This window comes from Centruroides sculpturatus, unplaced genomic scaffold, assembly GCF_000671375.1.
Source record: "Centruroides sculpturatus isolate CEXI.00-Female unplaced genomic scaffold, Cexi_2.0 scaffold409, whole genome shotgun sequence".
Lineage (NCBI taxonomy): Eukaryota > Metazoa > Arthropoda > Arachnida > Scorpiones > Buthidae > Centruroides > Centruroides sculpturatus.
Genome location: NW_019384561.1, coordinates 59666 through 86825, shown reverse-complemented (window position 1 = coordinate 86825; position 27160 = coordinate 59666). Strand labels below are relative to the sequence as shown.

The 27160-nt window shown below is 30.7% G+C and overlaps 1 long non-coding RNA gene across 1 annotated transcript; it reads left to right on the top strand.

Annotated features, from left to right (window-relative positions):
• Window positions 1–282: 282 nt before the first annotated feature.
• LOC111623964 lies at window positions 283–26994 on the top strand. Its single transcript, XR_002756500.1, has 3 exons — window positions 283–538; window positions 11174–11201; window positions 26888–26994. It is a non-coding gene; the product is annotated as an uncharacterized LOC111623964 (long non-coding RNA).
• Window positions 26995–27160: the final 166 nt, after the last annotated feature.

The following is a 27160-nucleotide window of genomic DNA, read 5'->3' as shown; positions in this document are numbered from 1 at the left end:
CCCGAAAATTTTAAATAATATTATTTGTATGTTCTTTAAATAATATTCTTTCGAATAAATATTAACCCCCCTAATTCCCTATATTCCCCCCTAATTATTTCATTTATCCTTATTACTATAATAATAATAATAAAATTCGAAATTTTTTTTAAAGTGAACAAAATTATTTTATTTATATTAATATAACATAAATTATTTTATAATTTAATTATATTATAATTATTTTTTTCGTCGACTAAATCAATTCAAAAGTCTTATCATCAATTTTGCAATTCTGTTTGATACGATACGATGTGGAACATGAGTGAATATCTACGAATTGACCCTAATGTGGGTTATTAAGATGGCTACTCGCTTGCGAATTATACGTTTAAAATGAGTGTAATTTTCTTTATAAACATTAAAATTGGCATAAATTAAGTTTTTTTTTTTAAATATATAATAATAATTCGTCGATCAAAATAATGTCGTCTGAGAGCGACGTTGAAGAATTTTATGACGCCGAAGAGAAACCTTTAACTCCCGTTAAGTCAATCAAGTGAGTACTTTCCTAAATATATGATGTAAAATAAGGTTTTGTCGACTGTTTAACTGAATATATGATATATTAAAGTTAAAAATAAACTTGTGTAAATATGATACGTTAGTAATATAGCTGCTGCTTCCTGAATTTCGCATTAGTGTAGCTCGCGTCAGTTTGCGATGCAATGCGATGTGGCGCGACGCGACGCGGCGCGTCATGTTTGTATTTTGGAGTTATGTGTCTGAGAATCAAAATAAATAACTTTAAAAGTTGAAAGTTGTTTATTAGAGAACTTGTGATATTTATGCGTATTGATTATATAAATTTAATAATAATTACATTTCTAAAAATGGGGAAAAAACTGAATAATTGTAAAATTTTTGTCTTGTTTAAAATAATTTACGTCCAGGAAGTTTTGGTTAAGGAAGAATAAGAGCAAAATTAATGCTTCAAAAAATGTAGGAAATATTTTTTTTTTATTGGAAGGCATCTGTGATATTTATAGAATAAAGAAAATATAAAAATAGTTACGTTAAAGATAATTAATGAATATAAGCAGCTTATTTACTTTTATTATTATTATTTCTACCCGGAATTTTTATGCAGGATTGATGTATGAAGGGTTTGGGGTAAAAGACGAACTAATGAAAGTTTAGATAAAATGGAAAAATTAAACATTTTAAGGAGTTTTCTGCTTTGTTTTCTTTAATCAAAATAAAATGCATGTTATAATTAAAAAGTAAATGTAATATTTAAATTGAAATACATTGCTGTTTAGCCTTTAGCATGCATTATAACATATTGGAAATGGCACATTCTATCTTTTACGATTGAACCCTTTATATATGAATTTGTTTTTTTTTTTCAAATTAATCCTTGTATGGATGCATGGATAATTCTGATATTTTTTACTGTTGAAATTCTGTATAAATACATAAGTAAACTGTTGCAAATACATTCAATGTTTTTCTGTTAATTGTAAATAATTTATGTAAGTATCTGGCCGTATTTGGGATATGGCACAAATTATGCAGAATTTCATTTTATGCAATTTTATGCATTTCATCTCATTTCATTTTATGCATAAAATGAAATTCTAACAGTGCTTTAATTAAATCAATAGTTTTTAAACTTTCAATTTTCCTAAACTAACTCTTATTGAATTTGAATTTTGTGAAATTCTACAGATATTTAGTAGAAAAAAATTAATAAAAATAAATTTTTTTAATTATAATTTTTATTATTANACTAATTTAAAAAATTTTTCAAGATAATTTTCTATATTTTCTAAATAAAAATTTTATTATAAATTTAAATATGATTGTAAGGTTCCTAAAAATATTATTTAACAAGATTTTGCATAAAACAGTTTTAATAGTACTGCTTTTGAGTGAAGGTTTTTTCTAGTTTTATTATATATTTGAATAAAAATTTTAACTGAAGACATATTTATTTCTTTTCATACTTTATGTAGAACAAATATTAATTTTAATTTTTATTTCTGTTGGCATGTTAATGTTATTTTCAAGTTTTCATTTAAAAATTTAATTTATTTTATTATTCTCCTATAAAAATTTATTACTTTGTGCAAATAAATGTTTAATGGAAAGCATATACATAAATGCAGATCTTTCCTGTTCAATAGAATATTATACTAAAAAAAATCATAGATGTTAATTTAATCACATGAAATTATTTCAGATTTTATTATGTCTATTATAAATCTTTGGTAATGAATTATTAATTAATAATAAACACACTAAAATAGTAAAATTAAGTTAACTGTCAAACAGTTTTGATCTCTTTTAAAGATCAACATCAGGATCATTGCGGAACAAAATGTACTGAATGTTCAAGTAGTTAACTGTAAAGGAACAGGAACACAAAAAATTCAAATTAAAATCTGAATACAAATAGCATCTCAAATACTTATATTAATAAATACACATGAAATAATATATACATACTAATAAGTGTTAATATAATCAAATAGAAAATAAATAAATTCCAGCAACAAGTTGCTTAACTTTTCTGGCAACATTTTAAAACTGTGTGGGGCTCCATCTGTTATGATATTTTATTAAAAAACTTTTTATATTTTGATTATTATAAAATGACAAAAAGCTTAATTTTGAGGGTAGGGATGGATTTTATAAACAATTGTAAATTCTAATAACAAGGAAAATTGTCATTAAATCTGACTCTATTTGAGATATGTCACACAACATTTCCTTTATCTTGTCATCCAATCAACTTGTAACCACCAAAATTTAGTAGCATCAATCCCCTAATACACAAAAATCCCTGCAAAAATGTACTTTTCTATTAGTAGAAATGTACAGTTGACCCTCCCATAACATGGTAGATACATTCCACTTTATAAGAATTTCGTGTTGTAGGAATCCTCAAATACATGAGCCAATCACAGCCTGGCATGTGTGCAGTTTATGGACTATGGCTGTTTGAAAGGTTTTCTTCCATAAAATTAATCGATTCTAGAGTAATTTGACTCAACATTTCCAAAACATGTATAATTTTTTAGGAATAATCCATATAAACTATGCTATAAACAAAAAATTTTAGGATTACTTACCAGCTGTGCACCGTTTGATGACGCCATTGCTTAAGCTTGTTTTCGTTGCGGAGCAGCACACTAAACGGTAGGTGCATTTTCTGATAAGTTATTTTTCTGCGAAAAATTCGTTGAACTTTGGAGACATCATTAATAGAAATAATTTTTATGGCCGTTGAATAAGAAATGTATGTATGAAACAAGAAATGTATAAAATTACATTACGGTATTAGAGTTACAGTACCTAATTTAGGCCTATATACTGTACAGATGATAGTAAACTCAACTTACTCGCCTAAACTCTGTAGCATGTAAGTAGTTCAGCTGCTCGTCCACTATTGCTCCAGATTCAACCAATCCTGTCGCGACACGAGTTGGCGATGACATTTTACCGCATTTTACGAGTCTCTGTTAGCGTCTTTATATGAATACAGTCGCAATTTTTTCACCGCGATATACGAATCCGCATTATATGAATCTGCGTTATGGGGGGGTCTACTGTATTAACATCTAATCACAGAACCTCTTCAACATCCAGTAAAACATGGAAGATGACAACTATTCTGTTCAATGCATTTCAATTAGATACAAACTATTTCAACCTGAAGTTGGAATCAGGTGGAATCCAAAAACAATTGTGATTTGTTTCATCTTCCATCTTTTACTGGATGCTGAAGAGATTTTGTGATTAGACATCCATACATAAAAAAAATATCCCAAAGTGTTTTGCATTTCTTGATGTTGCAAGGTCCCCTGAGTCCAAATAATATTTGGGGGGTCATTTTTTGACCTATTGCCATACTTTCCTTCTGTTATATAGAATAGAAGTGCTTATTGTCAACTGCTTCCAGTAGTTGACTGTGTAAGCCAAAATCCATACATAATTAGTCCATCAGAGCAGGTTTAGGCAAGCCATCTACACAAGAAACATCATAAGAAAATCTCATTGACATGTAAGAATAACAGGGGCCATATTCTGGCCACTGTCTCTGGTCTCTCGTCTCTCACTAGCCGGTCGCTGATTGGCTAAGCCAAATGATTAGCTAATCAGTGACCAGCTTGTGAGAGACGAGAAACCAAAGACAGTGACCAGAATATGGCTCCAGGTTGCCTCACTAATGATGATGGGAAAAATTAATGTGCAACAACCTTTCTGGTAGTCGACCACAGTGAGACATTATTTGGTCTTTAGTAGATAAGAAGGCATCTGTGTTTCAGGTATGTGCTTTCTACAAAATGCCTATTATTGAGTTTGCTTATCCTTTTGTAGTGGCCACATTTGTGAGGCTCTCAATGAAGGAAAACCCAATTGCCAAAAATGATCATGCAACTTGCTGGTTGACTGCTGGATGAACAGCTAGTGATTAAATTATATTTTTCATAATGTAAACAAAGGTCTAATAAAAAATGTTTTCCCCCTGTGACATGTATAGAACAAACTTTATTTTCATATATAAATTTGTTTTTCATCATAAAAAATAATTGTACACATTGTACAGGTAACCCGGCACTTCTATAGCACAGATTTGCTCTAACACGGTTCGAGAATTGGTACCATCCCCCGTATAACACGGTACTTTTATAGCACGGATTCACTCTGACACGGTTCGAGAATTGGGTAAAACCCTCGTACAACAGGAAATGTAATAAATTTTTACATACTTAAGTAATAATAGTTCACGAAAATTATTATTTTCGTGAACTATTAGTACTTAAGTATGTAAATTTTCTCTTCTCGCCTTCTGTCGATACACGTGGTCCTTCTCGAAACTTGTTTCAATGTTGCCAGATCGCGACGCTTCTGCTTCTGATGTTGCCGAATGTTTTTCCCTTATTCCATACTTGCTTTATTCTTCATAAGTGCTTAGCACCATATAAGGAAATTTATAAAGACCTTTTAACTAGAAGCAAGCAATCTAAAATTACATACATTTTGCAAAAGGTAAAGCATGGATCTGAAGATAATGCAGAAAAATGCTCAGAGGATAAGGATAACTTGCCAAAAAGAAAACGCTCTCGGTTAATTAATAGTGTTTTTAGTGATGACGAAGAAAACATTGTTTAATTTATATTAATATGTATCACTTAAAAAATTTTAATGAAGATATTTATCCTAATTATGAAAATATACTAGCATGTTTTTTAATTTTTGGAACCTAACCCTCCTTTTCGTATTAGTTCTTTGTTTCGTATAACACGAATTCGCATAACATGGCAATTTTTTGGAACGTAACTACCGTGTTATACGGGGGTTACCTGTAATAAAAAATATCAAGGTATAAAACAGTGTTAAAAGGTCGACTACTGATGCCATTATCCTGTAACAGAGTTTGAAAAATAAAAATAAAATAAAATACAAATCAGGTATAGCCAAATATAACAAATATAAAATACAGGTTGAAATACACAATTTTAAGAAGACTTGCTTCAGTGAGTACATCAAGAGAGAGATTGCAGTCAATGCTTTCAACGTGAAAATGTGTACGTTGGACATTCAGCGCCACCTTCCTGTAAGCCTAGAAGTTTGACAATAGCATTTGGAATGTCGAGCGTGATTCCACTGACATTCCAAATGCCATTGCCAAACTTCTAGGCTTACAGGAAGGTGGTGCTGAACATCCAATGTACACATTTTTGCATTGAAAATGTCAGCCGCAACCTCACTAATATAAACTTCAAGTTTGGAATAAATTTCATATCTTTAGCATTCACACAGGCACCTCACAACTTCTACTTACAAATCTTGAGACATTCTGTTGTTGTGTTTGCTGGAAACATTGTTTCTAATGACTTTGGTCTCATCCCACCAGATCTCTGCATCCTTTGAGCTGGCAAAATAGGCTAGTGCAGTATTTGTCCGGCTGGTCCTTGCATTGCAGTAATGTTTGTTTAGCTTCTGGTAGAAATTTCTGCTTGTGTACACTTCTTTGTACCATGTTCAGTTTCCTGAACATTGCATTGTCATTACTAGAGGACTCTCCTTGCCTCATCTAGTTTTTGTATCCTATATATTCCCATCCATTCATGTATGTTATTAATCCATAACATCCTAGATCTTCCATGTTGCATTTTTCCATCAATTTTACCCATTTTGATGATTTGTAACAATTCATACTTGCTTCCTCTGGTTACATGTTCAAAGTATGATGTTTAATGAAATTTTATACAGGTCATGTACTCTATGTAGATTATATTCACTCCTGAAAAACTATTTTTAACCAGTATTACATACTCACATGTTCTGTACTTGTCTAGAATGTAATACTATGTTTAGGGCCGGATTAATCCACTTTGGGGCCCTAGACATTTTCTTCTTACCGGGTTCCCTCCCCTCTCTCACAAGAAATAGAGAGCACAAAAAAATCTTTAATTTTTATTAATAAAACATATTTAATACATTGTATTTTGTGTGGATTACGTGTGATTATCTGTTTAAAAGATAATTTGAAAAGGAAATTTGAATTACAGTGTTGAGCAGAGGGGAGCGCTTGGATCGTCAAGTCTGTTGACGACTTTTTTCTCTCTGCTTCACCAAAGGCATTTTTCTTGTTAATTACCTTAAAATATTTTTTTTGTTCGCTATAATAATTAATTATAAACTGATTTTGCTACTNTTAATAAAAAATATTTAATACACAACAATAAATTTTAGTTTTTCTAGAAAAGTTTGAACAGTTTGTTTATAAATTTAAAAAATTGAAATTTATTTTATTAAATGTCTAGCAAAAGTTGTTATACAATAACAATAATACCTTAAAATATTAATTGTCAACAAGACTGTCTTGTTTATAAAATCGCACTACCTGCTGTGTTACCTGCTTAGAGATGTGAAGGAGTACATGTCAAGAGTTTCAATTTGGCACAGAGTATTAGGTGCCCAAATCATGCGGGCATAAAAAATAACCAGACTTGTAGGTACTCAGGGGTCCGAGAATCGAGTCAAAGTAAAATACAAATGGCGACTCTCTCTCTACAAACAGGCAAACCGAAGTCAGGTGGTGAGAGTTCCACTCACAGTCGTTCTAGGAAGTAACTCTGACCCTAGGACTGAACACACAGTATTTTCTTTGTTAAATAAAATCTGTAATCTAATTTTGTAAATTTGGGAGTGCTTCAAATATGACATTAAAACAGGGTTTATGTCATTACAAATAGGTTTTATAATATTAGCGAGGTTGCGGCCGAAGATTTCAGCGCGAAAACGTGAACATCGGACGTTCACATTTTTGCGTTGAAAACTTCGGCCGCAACCTCGTTATTATTTAGTATAGTAAAACTGTGGGACCGATAAAAATTTGACGTTATATTAGGGTTGTCGTTACATCCGATGACCTTATAATCGGGTTAAACTGTATATTGTTTGTGCAAAATAAAAAAAATAATAATTTCGGACGATACAATAGCCACGATTATTTTTTTCAAAAACGGGAAATTTTCGTTAGGCATCGACAAAAATTCATCCTGGGCCGACACGCAACGGAGAGAAATTTCGAAATTGGATAGGTTAATTTCATCGAAAATGCATCGTGGAAGACCTCATGGTCGTGGCCGGCGAAGTTTGAACGATCGCGCCCAAAAACAGCGATATCGAAGTAGATAGGAGAATCAGAACGAGACCTGCTTTGAGCATAAAAGTGATTCTGTCTCCAAGACATAGTCTTGTCCCAAATATGGCTTTGCAGTTTTACTTGTTTAAGTTAACCTTTTTGGTTAATATTTAAATAATATAGGCCTATTATTTTACCAGAGTTACCAGTATTATACAGTTCAACAGAAAAGTAAGCTATCTTATTTGCAAATCTTCTCAAAAAGACAGTTTGACTGGGCCCTTTTAAAAACCGGGCCCTAGACATTTGTCTCATTTGTCTATGCGATGATCCGGCCCTGACTATGTTAAAAAATAGTTTTACAGGAGTAAATATGGCCTTTGTAGGTTACATGAACATAAATTTCTCCCAGAGGCTATACAAACATCACTACAATCCAAGAACCAATTGGACAAATACTGTTCTAGCTTGTTTTGCTGGTTCGAAGGATGGTCACATCCCACAACAACAGAACTTAATCAAGATTTATAAGCAGATGTTGTGAGATATCTGTATGAATACCAAAGATTTAGAACAGTATAATCACAGTTCTTCACATTTCTGTGAATTAGCATATTTTGTATGCACTTTTTTAGAATTTTCTTTATTCCTGATCAAATCATATTTTTAATATATGACCTTATTCTAATAAAAACTATAAAATATAAATTTATAGTATAATATATGAGTATTGAGTAGTCTTTAGAATTTAAATAATGAAATCTACAGTTAAAATATCAAAACAAAATAAATATGTTTGTCTTGTTTTATTATATTATTACATGTAATGTAATGGCATATTAATTTCTCGTTAACTCAGAAAATAATGATTTATGAATTGATCTCTAAACTATATTAATGTTCCCTCTAAACTGAGAAAGCAGATGCACAAATTAAGATGACTCTTGATTAGCAAATAGGTTGCCCTGAACAAAGAAACTGTTGTTCAGATAGAGTCAAGTGTGTATGTAAGAAACAACTGTACAGCTAACTAGTAAGAGTGAACCATTGTTAAAGAGAAAGCTGATGTTTATTATGACTTAGGATTACAAAAGTTTTAATATTTGTTATCAGAATTGCAGCACTCTGAATTGCACAATGAAAAAATGAATTGCACAGTCATTATGAAATTTATTTTTTAATTTAAAATTCTTAAAAATTGCTGTGCAGTTATGTATTTATACAGCTTATAGAGAAACATGATAGAAACAACTTTTCTTTTTATTCATAATTTGTTTTAATGTCTTACATCACTTTATTGTAGAATCTTAAGTTTGATAACAAATGAACCTCTTAGCAAATACTGGAGGAAATATAATTCATCACACCAAAAAATCTTTGTAACTCCAGTGATACGTGTTTACAAAACAGTGAATGTTTTTGACCTCATCTGGGTCTTCATCAGGCTATGGTTATGAAGAATTCGAATGCATGTGAAATGGAACAAGAAACCGAAACGAATGTGATTCAAAATTTAGAAAAGCAAAGTTAAGATTAAAAATAGAACATTATGCTTGTGCTGAAATGACGGTTAAGCACGTGTAACATCATGTTTGCGAAACAGTGAATGCAGGTGAAATATACACAATTCAAAATCAGTTATGGGGGTGAGTTCCCTCATAACAAAATTTTCGTGTGTGAGATATGCTGACTGCATCCTTAGAGTTGATGCATGTGTTATGTAATCCTGCTTTATATATTTTGAGAGTTTCCATTTGAATTCCTCATAACTGTAGCCTGATGAAGACCCAGATGGGGTTGAAAACATTCACTGTTTTGTAAACACTGGAGTTACAAAGGTTTTTTGGTATGATGAATTAAGTTTGATAATTCTAATAAATAACTGTTATCTTTTTAAAATATTTCTTTAATCTTTCACTGTTAGTATTACAATTAAGAATTATTAAATTTATTGCTGTATTTATCTTGTCATGTCTTAATAATTTTATAAAACAATGATGGAAGATTTTACCTTAAACAGTTTAAATTTGTATATACATTAGTAAGTTTGCATATAATGAGTATTACATTTTGTTAATTGATTATACATAATTACTACTATACAGTAATATAGAGTAATGATTAATAATAATTAAAAATCAATTAAAATAATTATTTAATGTTAAACATTTGTATTTACTAAATCAGATTTAAATCTTTCTTATCAAATTATTTTAAAAAGTGTTGATAAAATTTTATTCTCAGAATTCATTAATGAATTTTATGCAAATATACAAGAGAATAGCTTCATTAATTTCTAAGAGATGTTTACTCATTTTATATTTAATAATAACTTTTAACTGTTAAATAACAACTAGATAAAAATTTTCCAAAGAAGCATGAAAAAGTATAATATATTAAAATATACTTTCAGTAGGAGATTTTGATCATTGTAAATCTTATAACAACTAACAAATTTATGCTATTTATACCTGATTATTAAATGTTCAATTTTAAATATATTTTTATTGAAAAATTATAATAAGCATCATAAAATAATAAATATAGTATTATTTTTAAAAATAATTTTACACTGTGTTGTTTTTCATTACTTTTGAAGATTATTGAGTTGTCTGGAAAGTTTGTAGCAATTTTTTTTTCTAGAAAAAATAAGTACAGTCAACCCCCCCCCCTATAATACTGTAGATATGTTCCAGTTTTTATGAAATCCATTTTCTACGAGTCCTTAATTTAAATACATGAACCAATCACAGCCCGGCACATATGCAATTTATGGACTACGGCTGTTTGAAAGGTTTTCTTCCATAAAATTAATCAATTCTAGACTAATTCGACTCAACATTTCCAAAATACGTATAATTTTTTGGGAATAATCCATATAAACTATGCTATGAACAAAAAATTGTAGGATTACTTACCTAGTGTGTACCATTCGACTACGGCATTGCTTAAGCTTGTTTTCGTCATGGAGATTGTCATCGAATGGCGCTCGTGTGCTTCCCAATAAATTATTTTTTTTTGCGAGAACTTTGCTGAACTTTGGAGACATCATTAATATAAATATAATTTTTATGTACGTTAAATAATAAATGGTTTTTAGTAGGTTTGCTGCTCGTTTAAACTCAACGGTTTGTGCAATATCTGCTATTGGTCTAGATTTGACCAATACTGTTGTGACATGAGTCAGCGATGACGTTTTACTGAATTATATGAGTCTCTTTTAGCGTGTTTATACGAATATGGTCGCAATTTTTTCGCCGTCATATAGGAATCCGAACAATATGAACCTGTTTTATAGGGGGGTCTACTGTATAAATTTTAAAATATTACCTTCTATTTCTTGATGCACTGTTGTTTTTTATAACCTCTCTCCATCTATTTGGCAGTTTCATAATTCTTATTTTGTAGAATATGAAAAATTTAAATTTATATATTTTTTTCTATTCATCAGATTTGATTCTGTTATATTTCTTGTTTTTCTGATAAATTTTTTTATGTAGAATATATATTTATTTATTTCTTATTTTTCAGATCAGATGTTGAAAATATTCAGAAAATAGTAAGTTAAACAAATATTTATATTTCTTTTTTTCTTATGTAAATATTTATAATAAAATTTTGGCTTAAATAATTTTAAATAATAATTATTAAAAATATCATTCTCCTTTGTGTTACAGATCAGGAATGTCCTTGATGTCATTTTTTACACTGCTTATATAATAATTATTAATTTAAGAAAATAAATTAATATTTTTATGAATTGTTGCAAGGAATCAGTGTTATATTTAACCTTCATCTCCCTACATTTAGATGATTATGTATAGAACTAAACTAAAATTAGTCTATCGCATAGTAGTCTGTTTTTAATTTTAGGAGATATAAATAGCAATTAAAATTTAACATCTGTTCTTAAAATGTTTTATCTCATACATTATGATTCTATATATTATATCTAAGATGAAGATGAATGTAGATATTTCTGTTTCATATTTATTTGTATTGATAGTCAAGCTTTTTCTTTTCAAATTTCATCAGTAATACACCTCCAAACCCTGTAATTGAATAGCAGAACAGTGTATACTTATTAGGTTTTAAGGTGTGTTGTATTTAATCAGTAAACTATCAGATTATCTTGTATATATTTTGGAAAATTAATAATTACTGATAATAAGTAAATTGGTCTAAAAGTTGGCAGTTAGGCTATCTTATACTAATATTAATAATTAAATACTTTAGAATTAAATTTTTTATAATTTAGAATATTCTAGCTATTGTTTGGGCTTGGTTGTTTATACTGTATATATAAATGAATTTTGATGTCCAGTATTTCAAATATTTTAGCCAAGATACTTTCTTTGTCTAAATTTTGCTTTAATTTATCAGAATAAGATGAAGTAATTTAAAAGTTAAGTTTTATAGCATTATTCTTTTTAAAGAATGGATATTGTTATTTGGTAATTATTACAATATTAAATTATTATTTTGCTCATCTCTAGAATTTTTCTTAATGAAAGACACTTTCTAAAGATTAATCCACTCTACTATGAGCAATGCTTTATCGTGTATTTATCTGCCAGAAATTTCTTTTATAAAGTATTATCATGTTTAGAAAATACTGTTAAATAAATTTCTTCTATCTGCTATTTCTTTATTTGTTATGTTTAATTGTAATTTAATTATTGTTAATAATTATAGTTGTAAATACTGTATAATAATTGTAATATTAATATTAAATAATTGTAAATATAATGTATTAAGTAATCTGTCAATTTATACTATAGAAATTATCAAACATCAATTCTTTTTAATTTTATAGTTGGTAATAGGACTTGTCAAAACATAGATAACAGTTTATTATGAGTGATATTTGAATTTGGATTTGTTATCAAAGTATTATCTTACTATGAATTGTACAGTTGATTTCGGTATTACTCATTATGTCCAGATCTGATCTGTTAAAAATCACACCTTTATCAATCCAGCAAACTATTTTTAATAATTGATAAAGGTGTGATTTTTAACTTATTCACTATCCGGTATATAGTTTATTTTATGATCTGATCTGTTCAAGTCTGTATGATTAATGGATGGGACTAACTGTTTTTTTAAATAGTCATGAAAAATCCTAAAGATTCTATCTGAATTCAAATCATTTTTGCCAGTAAGAAAATCCTTTCTATGCAAACCGTCTGATATATGCAAACCTATATCAGATCATATAATCACTTTATCAAAGTCAAAATCAGTTTACAATATATGATTATAATCAAGACTTTTAATTTGTATATGAATTCATTGACAAATAAGTTACACTCAGACAAGAATGTAAATGATTACAGTTGTGGTTTGATTGCATGTCAGATAATGCCACCAGATTACTTTAAAATTGAAGAGCCCAGTGCAAAAACCAATTAACTCCAGAATTATCAATTTTCAGTTTTTTATATCAAGTAGCAGTATTAAGATAGCTGCATCTAAAATCACTACTCTCAGCAATTTCATGGTTTAAAGTGGACTGGAGAAAATCTTATGATGCAGATACCAGTTAACCTGCAGAATTGGTTGGTATTTTGCATCATCATTACATAACTGTGTATGGTGGTGCAGAAAACAAGATGGAGTTGCATGATGAGGATTGTAGTGTATCTGATTCAGATTTTAAGCCAAGTTCTAGTGACTTTGAGAATAAACTGAAAAGGGTAAAAAGTCTTTGAATAATTCCAAGAAAAAATCTGAGCAGAGGATAACCATGAAACAAAATCATGGCAAAGGAGTATGATCAAGGAATGCCATGTTGCAACTAAACCATACATGAACTGTGTTGGAGTAGAAAGGCTGTTGCCAGCAAGAGTATTGGAGAGACATGTAAATGTTGCAGAAAATGCCTTGTGTGCCAGAGTGTAATCTCCATATGATATTCAATGTTTTCTACAAATTTGGGACTAAAGATCTTCAAGATAGCTGTCTGGCAGGACTAATCATTGTGAAAATCATCTAAAAAATTTAATATGATGGCTGATAGCTCACATTACTGCAGAAAGGCATCTTTTGGTTACAAAATGAGACTGCTTTCCACTTACTGAGCTTGTAGAGTATTCTCTTATGTTGTAACTTCAAATAGTTCTTATTGTGTATCATGAAGTCTATATTTTTTGTCTGTTTTCCTATATTATTTTAAGTTTGAGCAAATGAACAGGAAATTTATGTTTGCCAGAAGATGTTTTTGTCTATGCATTGCATAACTAACAGATTACTACAGATCATAACTTTGGCAGAATCAATTATTCCTCTATAAGACCAGTATGGCAAACATCATAATCTCTGAGCAGCACCATCCAAGCATCATTATTGTCCACACCTGATTATGTTATAGAGATACCTTCATTAGCAGTATTCTGACAAGGATTTCCCATTACTAAACACAAAAAGAGAAAACAAGACATAACTTATAAAGTGAAATCTTTACCCCTCTCTGTTTCTGCAGAGACACTCTTACCTACCTCAGATTGTTTCTGCAGAGGTACCAGAGCTTTCTTCAATAATGAGGAATGAAACATTGTTAATCACTTGTGATAGGGTAACAACACAGGTCATAAGAAACCATTGATAGCATAAGACTTTTTCAAGAAACATTTTTAGACTAACTACATTGGCTTTTCCAAACCAAGCCAATGTAGCAAATTTTTGTGATGAATTGCATGTGAAAATCAAACCAGAAACTGATGAAAATGTATGCAAGGTTTTAGAAGTCCAGAAAAGTTGCATCTCAGAAAAGCTCAGATGTTTTATGGCAAACTGAAAAAAGATATGAAATTCAGTCAGAATGATGAAACTTTTGAAACTTTCTGCTTTAACTTTTAATAATATGTCACTTTCTAAGGTTCCTGCAGGTGAAACATTTTATGCTAGACAGCTATAGATATTCAACTTTTGTGTCCATTCTTACTTTGATGGCCACAGTACTATGTATATATGGTATGAAGGTGAAGGAAAGTATGATTTAATGAAGTGTTGTCATGTTTGGAATCACTTTATTTGCATGAAACTTTGACCTACCACAAAAGCTTTGTTCTCTGAAGCATGTCGTGGTCAGAATATAAACAAACAGTTATTATCTTTACATTTTGACTAAACACAAGAAACTGAAAGTCATGCACTTTTTCCTTATCAAAGGTCACAGCTTCCTTCCTTGCAACAGGGATTTTAGTTGCATATCCAAATACCCCAAGAAAGAAAATACAATTTATTCAATTAAACAGTATTTTGACCTTGTGAAAAATGCTAGGATTGCCAATTCATTTGAGGTTGTTTAAGTAGAGCACGAATACTAATAAAAGATTTTAAAAAACATTTTAAGCTGTTATTTAAGGCATCTGATAAATTAACAAAAAGAAACTTGATACTTGATGATTTATCAGCAAGAAAAGTTGCTTAACAATAAGATCAAATTCATTGAGATTTCTTATGCTTATCTACAAGAGGTATTCATAAGTGAAACATCATAGTCACATTATAATGAAGTTCCCTATTCAGAAGCATTCTGTGTCACTATCTATGCCACAAGAATCTGCATATAATGTCATTTTGAGTATCAAAGATGCAAAAAAAAAAAAAATGTATAAGGATTGTTGGGAAGACTGTTTCAAAAAAGCTTCTTGCCTTATATGAGAAAGTTTGAAATGTTGCCATTCGAGAAGAAACACAACAGAGTAGCACAGACTCAGAAGCCTGTAACAATTATAGCAAGTAATATAATGGCAAAGGAGCTGTAATAATGTTGCAATTCTATAAGTAGTGGCATGTGTTTTTATACAGAACTGTATCCATATTTTGACAATATTGAATGAATAAGACTAAAAAATCAGCAATGTGTTAACCTTAAAATTAATCTATGTAGATCTGTGTCTGTACATTACTTGATATTAAGAAATGCTATTTATAACTTTTTAACACTCATGTTATTAATTATGTAATTGTTGGGAATTGTTTTTGATGAAAAACTTATATGTAAACACCATGTTGACAATTAGTCAAAAATTTAGTTATTAGAAGTGAGATCTTATGAATCATTGTTGCTTGGTTTCCTCATGTCATATCCTGAGATTTATTTTTGTTTTTTGGAAAATTTTCAATTTCTATGAATTACTATCTATCCATTTGGTTGATGATTAATCCATTTGATCAAGAAGAGTTCAGTTTGGTTCTTAATGATGGGAATTATTGCCACAATCATATATAGTAAATAAGTGATAAATAAAATAATTGCCATTAATGTAGTTGTTGATTAGGCTGCAATTTGAAAACATTGTAGACATATAAATTCCCACTGTCTTCTATCTGTCCTTTCTTAATCTTGAGAATGGAGTTATATAGATGAAAGCCAAGACTAGATTTGGAAAGATTAGGGGCAGGCGGCCCCAATTAACTATATATGAACTTCCAATGCAAACCAAAAGTCACATTATTTCAATTAAAAAATTTTTCCCTGAAAGGAGTTAGATAGATTGACAGGCATGACTCTATTTGACTTTCTGAAAAGTATGATATACAGGGGTAAGACACTACTAATTTGAGGTGGAAAGCATATATTTTAAATTAATTAAATTAAAAAAAATATGATTAAAAATTACAGCTTGGCATTGTGATGATGTCATAATAAATAATTGCTCATTTTACTAATGAATTTGTTCGATGTCCAACAACACAAGTTTGAGAGTTGATTGCTCAGCTTTTATTCTCTGTAGAAAACATTTGCTAAAATCAACAATTGACTTCTAATAGCTCTCTGAGAGTCATTATGTATAGTTAGAATGGAAAAATTAGCAGAAATTTATCAGTTTTTAAGACCTAAGTTTATTTAAGAATGTCTAATGACATTAATCTGTATATATATACAGATTGATGTCATTAGACAATCCTAAACAAACAGCATCAACATATATACAGTATATATATATTGATATACAGTCGTACCTCGGTATATGTCTGCTTTAGAATACGTCAAATTCAGAATACGTCCTGTTTGGACAAAACAAATTTTGCTCGGTATACGACTTTTGTTCGGTATACGACTTAATTATACGCGCCATCTATGAACAAGTAGCACTATCGGTGTACTAGACCAGACTAAACGTTTGCGCTGCCACGATTCATAACTTTGTTAAATTTCTTCTGATTTTAATTTGTAAGTAAAATTTTATTATTTTTATTAATCATGAATTGCGAAAATGCAAATGAAAAGCAACAGAAAACTAAAAAATGACTAGAATCACAATAGAACTGAAAAAAGAAATTGTTGAGAAATATGAAGGTGGCATGCGTGTTCGAGATTTAACTGTTGTGTACCGTATTCCGAGAACGACGATATCGACAATCGCGAAAAATAAAGACATTATTAAATATGCTAACGTTGTGAAAGGGGTTAAATCAAGTTCTAAACAGAGATTGAAGACATTAGATCATGTTGAGAAATTGCTTTTGCTTGGATAACTGAAAAACAGTGTGCTGGCGACATCCTATCAGAAGCAATTATTTGCGAGAAAGCTAAAAAGATACATGCTGATCTCATGAAAAATCAAGCAGGAACTAGCCAGGAAAGCGAGGTGTTAAAGCCAGCCATTTTTTTGCATATGAGAACGGATTAATCATTTTTACATTACTTCTTATGGGAAAGGTTGGTTTGGTATACGTCCAATTCGGTATGAGTCCAAACATCAGGAACGGATTAAGGTCGTATACCGAGGTTCCACTGTATGTTGATATTTGTTTATATGTTTGTTCACTATGCTTGCCTAGACCAGGCGTCGGCAGTTTGTCAAGTGAGAAGAGCCAAATTGTCATGAAAACAGGATAACAAAAGTACCAGAGAGCCGCATATTAATTTAAATGTGGAAATACGACACACGACAGAGGCGCCTCTAGTGGCCGTTTTTGGCATAACGTTACACGGATGGACGGACATGCATTCAATGGGTTATATATATAGTAGATATGCTTCAAATGCTACCACTCTTACGCGACTCATATTGATCAACGCGAGTGTGGTCATGTGTGGACGGAGAACAAGTCGAAGTTTGTTTGGCGGCTCTATCTCATAAACTCATAAGTTATAAGGCTGCGGTGAAATGAGGTGAGATGAAATTGGAGTTTATCAGGTCAGTCCATAAGTTTGTGAGTATTTTATGATCTTAAGAAAAATCTTGTTTTGCTGTTAAAAATGCCAGTCTAATGTGATACTTTTTACACTGAAGTGTTAAATTGGATCTCATTCATATAATACTGTTCAGAATTGGGAACATTTCAGTTTGTTTATTTTTGTTAAAATGGAAGTAACGGATGAATATAAGAGACATGTTTTATACTTTTTATTTTTAAGTGGTAAGAATGCTACAAATGCAGCTAAAAAATAAAATACTGTTCATAATCAAACTGTAATTAGAGTAAGGACTGCTCAGAAGTGGTTTGAAAGATTTAGAAATAATGATTTTAGTGTGGAGGATAAGGCTCGTACTGGAAGACCCGTTGACTTTGATGATGATGCTCTCTCTGCACTAGTTGAAGCAGAACCATCTTTAACAGTTGATGAAATTGCGGAATGTTTAAATTCATCCCATGGAACTGTTCATAGACATCTACAACAAATCGGAAAAGTTTCAAAGCTAGGAAAATGGATACCACATGAACTGTCAATAGCTAACTGACAACAACGTCAACTGCTCAACTCCAAAGCTTCAACTGGGAAATTTTACCTCATCCACCATATTGCTCCCAGTGATTATCATCTTTTTCGGAGTTTGCAGAATTTTTTAAAAGGAAAAACTTTTGAGGATGAGAACAATGTAAAAAAGGCTATTTCTGAATATTTTGATTCAAAACTGAATTTACAAAGACGGGATTAAAAAGCTACCATCAAGATGGCAAGAGATTGTACAAAATAATGGTGAATACATTATAGATTGAAGTAAAATTTAATTAAAATTTTTAGTTGGTTTTTTGTAGATAAAAATGCGCATGAACTTATGGACTAACCTGATATTTCCGAAGAGGCGCAAACGTCTATGCAAAGAGCCACATGCGGCTTGCGAGCCGCTAATTCTGACCCCTGGACTAGACCATTCAACGAATTGCTACAAAACTCAGAAGTTACATTAATATACTTCTAACTTAGATCATGTACAGTACATCTCATACCAAAATATTGATGGATTTCTGCAAAAAATTTAATAAACTAATAAAGTAAATATAATTCTTACCAACAAGGATATAATTTTAAAAATATGTACAGTACTGTATATTATATTTACTTAATTACTGTGACAATGATATAGTGCAAAATAGATGCACCATTGTTATTACTGCTACAGGTAGCACATAGCACTTTGCCTGTGTGGACTGGATTAGTGGTTTGTCCTGTACATCATACTTTTCCTGTTAGCAATAGAATTGTGCTGGTTATGTATCTCTGTTCAGGAGAAAATTTTTGAATTGAAATAATGTGACTTTTGGTTTCCATTGGAAGTTCATATATAGTTAATTGGGTCTCCTGCTCCTAAGCTTTTCATACTGGTCTCGACATTCATCTAACTCTGTTCTGGAGATTAGGGAAAGACAGGGACGAACGGGCAACAGTGGGAATTTATAGCTCTAAATTTCTTCAAAATTCAGTCCAATAAGTGGTTTAGTGGTTATTACCCTCCAGTAACTGAGTGAATAAAACTACCAAACACCGGTAGTCAGTTGTGGTTTGCATGTTGACAACAGACTGGTCACATGCAGTTTTCTTGGTTTTCTTCAAGTTATTAACACCTAAATAGGGGACAGCTTTACATAAGTCTCCGAGATGCATCCTCCTTGGCAGATCGCTCAGGTGTCACATTGCCGTAACTAATTAAACCAAACCAATTCTTATAATTTTTCTATAAATGTGATATTCCCCTGGATATCACAATATCACGTGGATGTCCATGTGAATATCATGGCAGTTAAGTATTTATCACGTAGACATCCATATGATAAATACTTAACTATCACGAAACTGGACACCCCTCCTCCCCCTGATTTCATTTCTTCTTATTAACTCATAAACCCATTGCCCCAAACTTCTTTCACTGATACTGCTTAAAGATGTTCTAAAGTTCAACTAAATTAATGTACTGTACATGTAACGATTTTAAGGCACAAAGCTCAAAGTCTTTTTCTGTGCCAATGTTTATTTTTCATATTTATTATCATGGTGAGATTGCTTCATTCAAAACTTGATGTAGTTATAGTCTGTGTAATGTGTACTTTATTCACATGTTGAGTCTTATGAGTTAGTGTCAAATCTGCTTCCACTATTTTTATGCCACAACTTTCAAAACTTTCTTGGATCACATTAAAGCAATTATTCTTGTATTTTTACTGGGTTTTTTTTATTTAATCAAGTCTTATATGAAGTCTTTCAGACATTAAGGTTAGCAAATTTGATTACATGCAGGGTCATCACTTCTCAAATATTAATAGTTAAACCATCCTCACTTCCAGAAGGATGTCAACGATTTCTTTTGGTCGAATTAACTTCAACCCCCTTCTGCAATACTGTAGTCCCTTCTTCCTATTGGACCAGCAGTATGGTGGCATTTGAATATGAAAATTACATAATATGAGATTACTGGCCAGCATAAAATATGTTTTAAGTGGTTTTTCAGGGTGCCAAGTTTAAATATTTGCTCTATTTTTGGCAAAATTTGATTCGTTGGTAGAATACTATTTGATATTTGGCTGTGAATGAAACAGTTTGTTACAGCTAACAGCTAACTTTAGAAAAAAATATGATATCTTAAAAGTTTAAGATTATATAATTTAATTAAGGTATTATATTTTCAATTTCTGTCTACTTGACCAATGAAATTGTGCCATTTCATACTGTCTTAGTATCACAATAAATGTGACAATGGTAGGCTAAAATAACCAAACTCTTGATATGATTTTTAATTTAATGTTTCTTATATTGAAGTATTTGATTTGTATAAGTACAAAGGTTATGTTACCTAAAGGTTTATTACACAAAATTTATTACAATCTGACACATTTTAAATTAAAAATTCTTGATTCTTCTCTACTGTACAGAATTTAAAGAAATTTTTCAATATGTTTGATTGTTCACTTGTTTGTTCTTATTTTTGCCTGGGCAATGTCGGGCTTACCTGCTAGTTAAAATATATATTGACATACAGAAAATAAAAAACAACTAAAGGTGTGTGTTACATATACATGTCATTGGAAAAATTGTGATGGAGGTGAATGAGTATCATTTAAAAGATATTATTTGATTTTTAAAAATGCTGTTAATAAGTTTGTACAAAAGGAAAACTGTTAGATGATGATGTAATTGTAATTTAAAATTGATAGTTAATGCACATTTGCTTTTAAAATGACTTTTAAACATAGATAACTCATGAGTTACTTGTTGGAAATTACAGTAATTATGTAATATATTTGAGTTAATGTAATTTTAATAAATAGATAGAATATTTCTTCTATTATGTTATTCTTTGTAAATTTTTCATATAGTGATGCATTTATTAATAAAAAAATTATATTTTGAAAAATTTTTATAATATATTCTGATATTAACTAAGATTTATGTATTTATTTTATTTATTTTAGAGATTTATTTTAAAAATCATTAAAGATTTATTTTATATTTATTAAATGTAAATATCATTGGCCATGTTTTTTTACTATTTTTTACTTAAATAACATTTGTCTTGTAAAATATTTTTTAGTCAGAGAGTCTTATTTTGTTTTATTTTTAAATATTAGCATTCATATTGAGGTTGAAAAATATTATCAAATTTTGAATCTATGCTAGGCTGTTCTTTTCATGCTTACAAATATATTGTGATTGAATTCCTTCTTGCAAAAAAGCTTTTTTGTGACATTGTAAATTAATTAAATTAACTGATACAAGATTGTATCTTTGAGCCAGAAACTTGATCTATGTTGATTTTCATGCATTTATACTGACTGCATCATCTCACTTTATAGTTATTTTAATATAAATCATTGTAGAATCAGGAAAAAAATTATATTTAATTCAGTTTTGCTATTTCAGGTTATTCTCAGGGTAAGTTTCTTGATTTTATATATAGAAGTGTGTTCAATCCATCCTATATCTAGTCTGCAATATATTTTAAACTATTTCATAAATCTTATGTCATATTTGTTTTTTTTTTAAAGGAGATAAGTTATTAAAATTAACCAGATTGTAAATTTGATATATTTTCATTGTGTTTAATTTAAGAAGAATCTTAGCAAATGATAGATCCTATAATTCATTTAGAAAGCTGAGATGTGTTCTATCTCTTTTCAGCACCTATGCATGCTTCATCCATATGTATGACTGAGTAATTGCTGTAATCAGTCATCAATGCTTTTGCTAGTTTACTGGATCAAAGCACAAAATCTTCTTGTGATCATAGGGTCAGCACCTCTTCGATGTCTCATCAGGATGACACCACCGTGTCCCATTTGACACAGAAGCCATAACAGCAAATTGTTTTTGTTTGTACAGTAATATCTCGACTTATGCTACCCTGACTTATGCGAACCTGGAGTTACACGATTTTCAAATCTCATCGATTTGTCTTTTGTTTGAGTGCCATGCAACTCTTGATTACTCACTCCCCCACACTATTGTTCAGCTTACATGTTCGGACATGTCGCACAGAATTGACACATAGCTACAATTTATTTTGTGTTATTTATTTCTGTATTTGTTATATCTAGGAAGACTTGAGAGAGACTATGTGGTGATTTCTTGTAACCATGAATAAATCAAAAGATGAGATAAGATTAACAAGAACATTTTTATTAGCTTACATACAACCAACTTGGATTTTACACAAATTGCGAAATTATACCCCGACTTACGCGAATTCAAAATTACGCGGTTATTGCTTGGTCCCACCTATCGTGTAAGTTCGGGATATTACTGTATTCAATTTCATGAGCGGAGGTGGTTGGATTCGGGATGGAAGAGATCTAAGAGACAGTGTGGCAGAAGAAAAGTACTCGGAAACAAGTTAGACAAAATAAATACTCGTTTATTTGATAGAGGATATACATTCTCTATTTAGTGAGAGAACAGAACCTTGACACATTTTGCTATGTGAGAGAGAGAGTTCACATTAGATTGTGTATTGAGATAAATATCTGATGGATCATCCTGTTGAAATGTTTTAACTATGAAAGTTTGTCTTTAGTAGTAGGGTTGTGCGGGCAGTTTGATGACAGGAACAGTTCAGAAATAGGCAATATCCTGGGCCAGAGAATGGGCAGTTTCTGTTATTGGAGTAGGTAATATCTGTAGATGGAGAAGGAGATATAGGGGGCACTGAACTAACTAACCCATTCAAGGCACTGGTGACGACTGTCTCAGCTGGCTACTAGTTGTTATATTAAAATGACAAAATCAGGACAACTGGTCAAAAGGTTGTTGAAAAGCATCAACACTGAGAACTTAAAAGGAAGATATACTCCCAGGTGTGAAAGTTGATAGATATTTGATAGTTATCATACAGTCTGAAAGAAAAGAATCAGACTGGAGTGGGATTCAAACACACATCCTCCGCATACTGTGTAGTGCACTGCCATTATACCACCTGGATCTCTGAGCAATTCCTTACTTCCAGACATATTTAAATCTTGATGGAACATATGGACACACACAGTCTATGTATTTTTTTGTAGACTGTTCTAAATTATTTAATAAATATTAAATTATTATAATTATTAATTTTGATAAGAGATGATGCCTAATGTCTACCTCTAATACCAAATTACTTTTCTAATTTCTATGTTGTTTTCAAAACCTTGTTTTCTGAATATATTGGACTTCGAACTCACATTTGAGTTATAAATAAACACTTGGCTTTATTTCCATCATTTTAGTTGACTAAAATGATCAACTAAAATGATGGAAATAAAGCCAAGTGTTTATTTATAACTCAAATGTGAGTTTGAAGTCCAGTAATTTCTAATTATTAAATAGCCTGATTAATTATGGTGGCCATTTGGTTTAGTATTAATACATTAGGCTTTGGGATGTTTATATATTTTATATACAGTAAAACTTGTCCAAACAGAACATGAATAAAATGGAAATCTGCCTAAATGGAAAATTTTATTTGGAATGGAGTGATTTTTCTGTGTTAAATTCTACTATAAGTAGGAAACTTGTCCAGTGCAGAAATGGGACAGGTTTTGGATACAAAGAATATAACTTAATCCAGATTAAGTAGGAAAATTAAAATTCCACATGTAGAAAAGTAATTAAAATTGTCTCTGGGTATAATTGTCATCACAGAGCATGACAACTGTGTTCTGAGACGGATTTTGAGCTTTGTTAAAGAAACACAGGCCACATGATGAGAACATATTGACATGGGTTCTTTGATAATATTAGTTTTTGTTGGAATTAATCAAGGGTAGAATTGAGAACTTTTAGCAAATTTCAAAAATTGAACAAGTTTTGAGAATTGAGTTCATGAGAACAAACAACAAATGTAATTCATGTAAACTATGAAAATAAGGTAACAGTGCTGCCAATTTTTGCAATAAAATAGCTCTAAATTCTTGCATTCAAATACTCTTATCTTTAGTTAGAATCACTTTGAATTAATTTGGATTAAGCTTAGTATAAAAATTTTTATATATGTAAGCTAATAGTGATTTTATTATAAGGACCTTGAATAAGTTCTCGCTGTTTTTTTGTGAAAATTAACACTTTATTTAAAAAAGTCCTAATAAACATGCCACTGAAAGTATTGTCCATCGCTAGCCACTACTTTCTTTCATCGTTCTGGCAGCATTTGAATTCCACGTCGGAAAAATGACACGTCTTTTGAGGCTATCCAAGAATCAATCCATTTTTTGGCATCTTTATAAGAATGGAAGTGCTGCTCAGCTAGACCATGTGCCAATCAGAACAAGTGATAATCAAAAGGGGTTATGTCTGGTGAATACAATGGGTGGGGTAGGACTTCCCATTTAAGTGTTTCCAAGTATGTTTTCACTGATTGTGCAACGTGTGGTCAAGCATTGTCATGTTGCAAAATCACTTTGTCATGTCTCTGCTCATATAGTGGCCGTTTTTCCTTCAATGCTTGGCTCAAACACACCAATTGTAGTCAATAGTGATCTCCCGTGATGGTTTCGTTTGGTTTGAGCAGCTTGTAATAAACCATACCTAGCTGATCCCACCAAATGCAGAGCAGAAGCTTCGAACCATGGATATTCGGCCTTGCTGACGATGTTGATGCATGACCGGGCTTACCCCACGATTTTCTATGCTTAGGGTTATTGTAGTGTATCCATTTTTCATCGCCTGTCATGATACGATGAAGAAAACCTTTCCTTTTCTGCCGTTGAAGCAGCTGTTCAACAGCAAATGTGAAAAGATGCCGTTTGATGTCTCTCAGCTTCAACTCATACGGCACCCAATGTTCTTGCTTTTGAATTATTCCTAATCCTTTTAAATGTTTTGAAACTGTTGTGTGATCAACTCCTAATGATTCTGCAAGTTCAGCTAGTGTCTGACATGAGTCTTCATGAAGTAATGTCTCTAATTCCTTGTCTTCAAACTTTTTTTGGTGCGCCAGATTGTTCTTTATCTTCAACATCAAAATCATTATTTTTGAAGCATCTAAACCAGCGTTTCTCAACCTCTAACAAATCGTCGCCCCCTTCAATAAAACCGTTACGTAGTATCACCCCCTTTACTCCAAAATTCCGATGCCGAGGGCCAAGGCTAATGCCAAATTCATACTGCATTGAATAGATTAGTCACTAGTATAATGTTATTTGTTTGATTATTGTATGATATAACTAATAAAATATCTAATTATTCTTAATATAATGTTTTATTATATCGCCCAGAAAATTGTTTTTTGCAGCCAAAATATAAATTGTTACTAATCGCCCCCTCAACATGGAAAAACACCCACATGGGGCGATATTGCCCCCATTGAGAAACACTGATCTAAACCAATCTCTGCATGTTGTTTCCGACAGAGCATGGTTGCCATAAGTCAACAAGAATTCTGTGTGCTTCAGCTGCAGATTTTTTTTAAATAAAATACTGCCATAAAATTCCCCACAAATACTCTTTTTTTTTGGCATGAAACTCGACATGTTTAACACAATGAAAAAATAAGTTGTTAACACTTCAGTGAAATGACACATACTGAATTTCAAGATCACTTATTGTACTTTCTTACAGATGCATCACCATCTGAAAATAAACACACGTGGTTCTGGTAACACCATCTGTTAAAAAACAGCGAGAACTTATTCAAGGTCCCTATATAAGAAAAAAAAAGGAATATAACTGTAACATTTATCTGGTGTAATTTATAGATAAAAAGAAAAGAAAAAATTCTAAAACCTACTCAAAACAGAAATCTGCCAAATCAAGAAAAATATTTGTACCATGTGATTCCAGTTTACACAGGTTTTACTATGGGTATGTTCGTAATGTTAAACGAGTTAAATGAGAATAACGTCATCGTTATTCTTATTTTGTTAGACTTTTCAAACGATTCGTGTATAACTAAATGGCTGTTTCTAAAATCAAAGATATGAATGTTACTAATGCAGTCTTATCCAAAATATTTTTCTTAGATTGCTTCAGGTGGACATTTATTTCTATCATTTCATCTTTTAATTCACAGTTTAAACACTCTAGTAGATTTAGAAACATCGATATTGTCGGGCACCATTTTCTTAACAAAGTGAACTAACTCTTTCCTTTGTGAACTTCGTTAGAGTTTCATTTGAAACGTCATCACTGCAGAGCATGCACACTGAGCAAGACTACTACTATTCAAATGATTCGTTACTAACACATTTAACTTGTTTGACTTTACGAACATACCCTATATATAAAAAATATATGACTAAGAAAAGAAGGTCATGGTATGGTCATCACAGATTTCAGTAATATTATTTATGTGGATAAGCTTTGGTATGAACTTTTATTGAGCAAAGGGACAAAGCACAACTTCTCAAATGTTTCTAAGAAAATCAAAGTTAAAAAATTAAGATAAACTTAAAATTAAAGAATATATATTTATATGAAATTGAAAGTTACTGCAAATCTTAAAACCTTATATTAGTTGAAAAATAAATATAAAAACTACAATATTATAACAAGTTTTATGATGAAATGCTTCTTTCAAAAAGTTAACTTATTTTTATATTTAGGATGAAAATGTACAAAGCAGTAAAGAAGAAACTACTACTAAGACTGATGATTTATCATTGGTTTACAAGATGGAAGAAGAAATAAAGGTAAAATTAAAGATAGTAAAGTAACATTTAATGTATTTTGCTACATTTGTAGTGTATGGAATTTCTGTTTTAAATTAAAGTATGTTGAAATTTGTTTTATGATTTTGAATCTCAGAAATAAATGAAAATACTTTTTTAAAATAAAAAATTAAAATTTGTTGAGGTTTAGCATTAGCAAAATCTCTT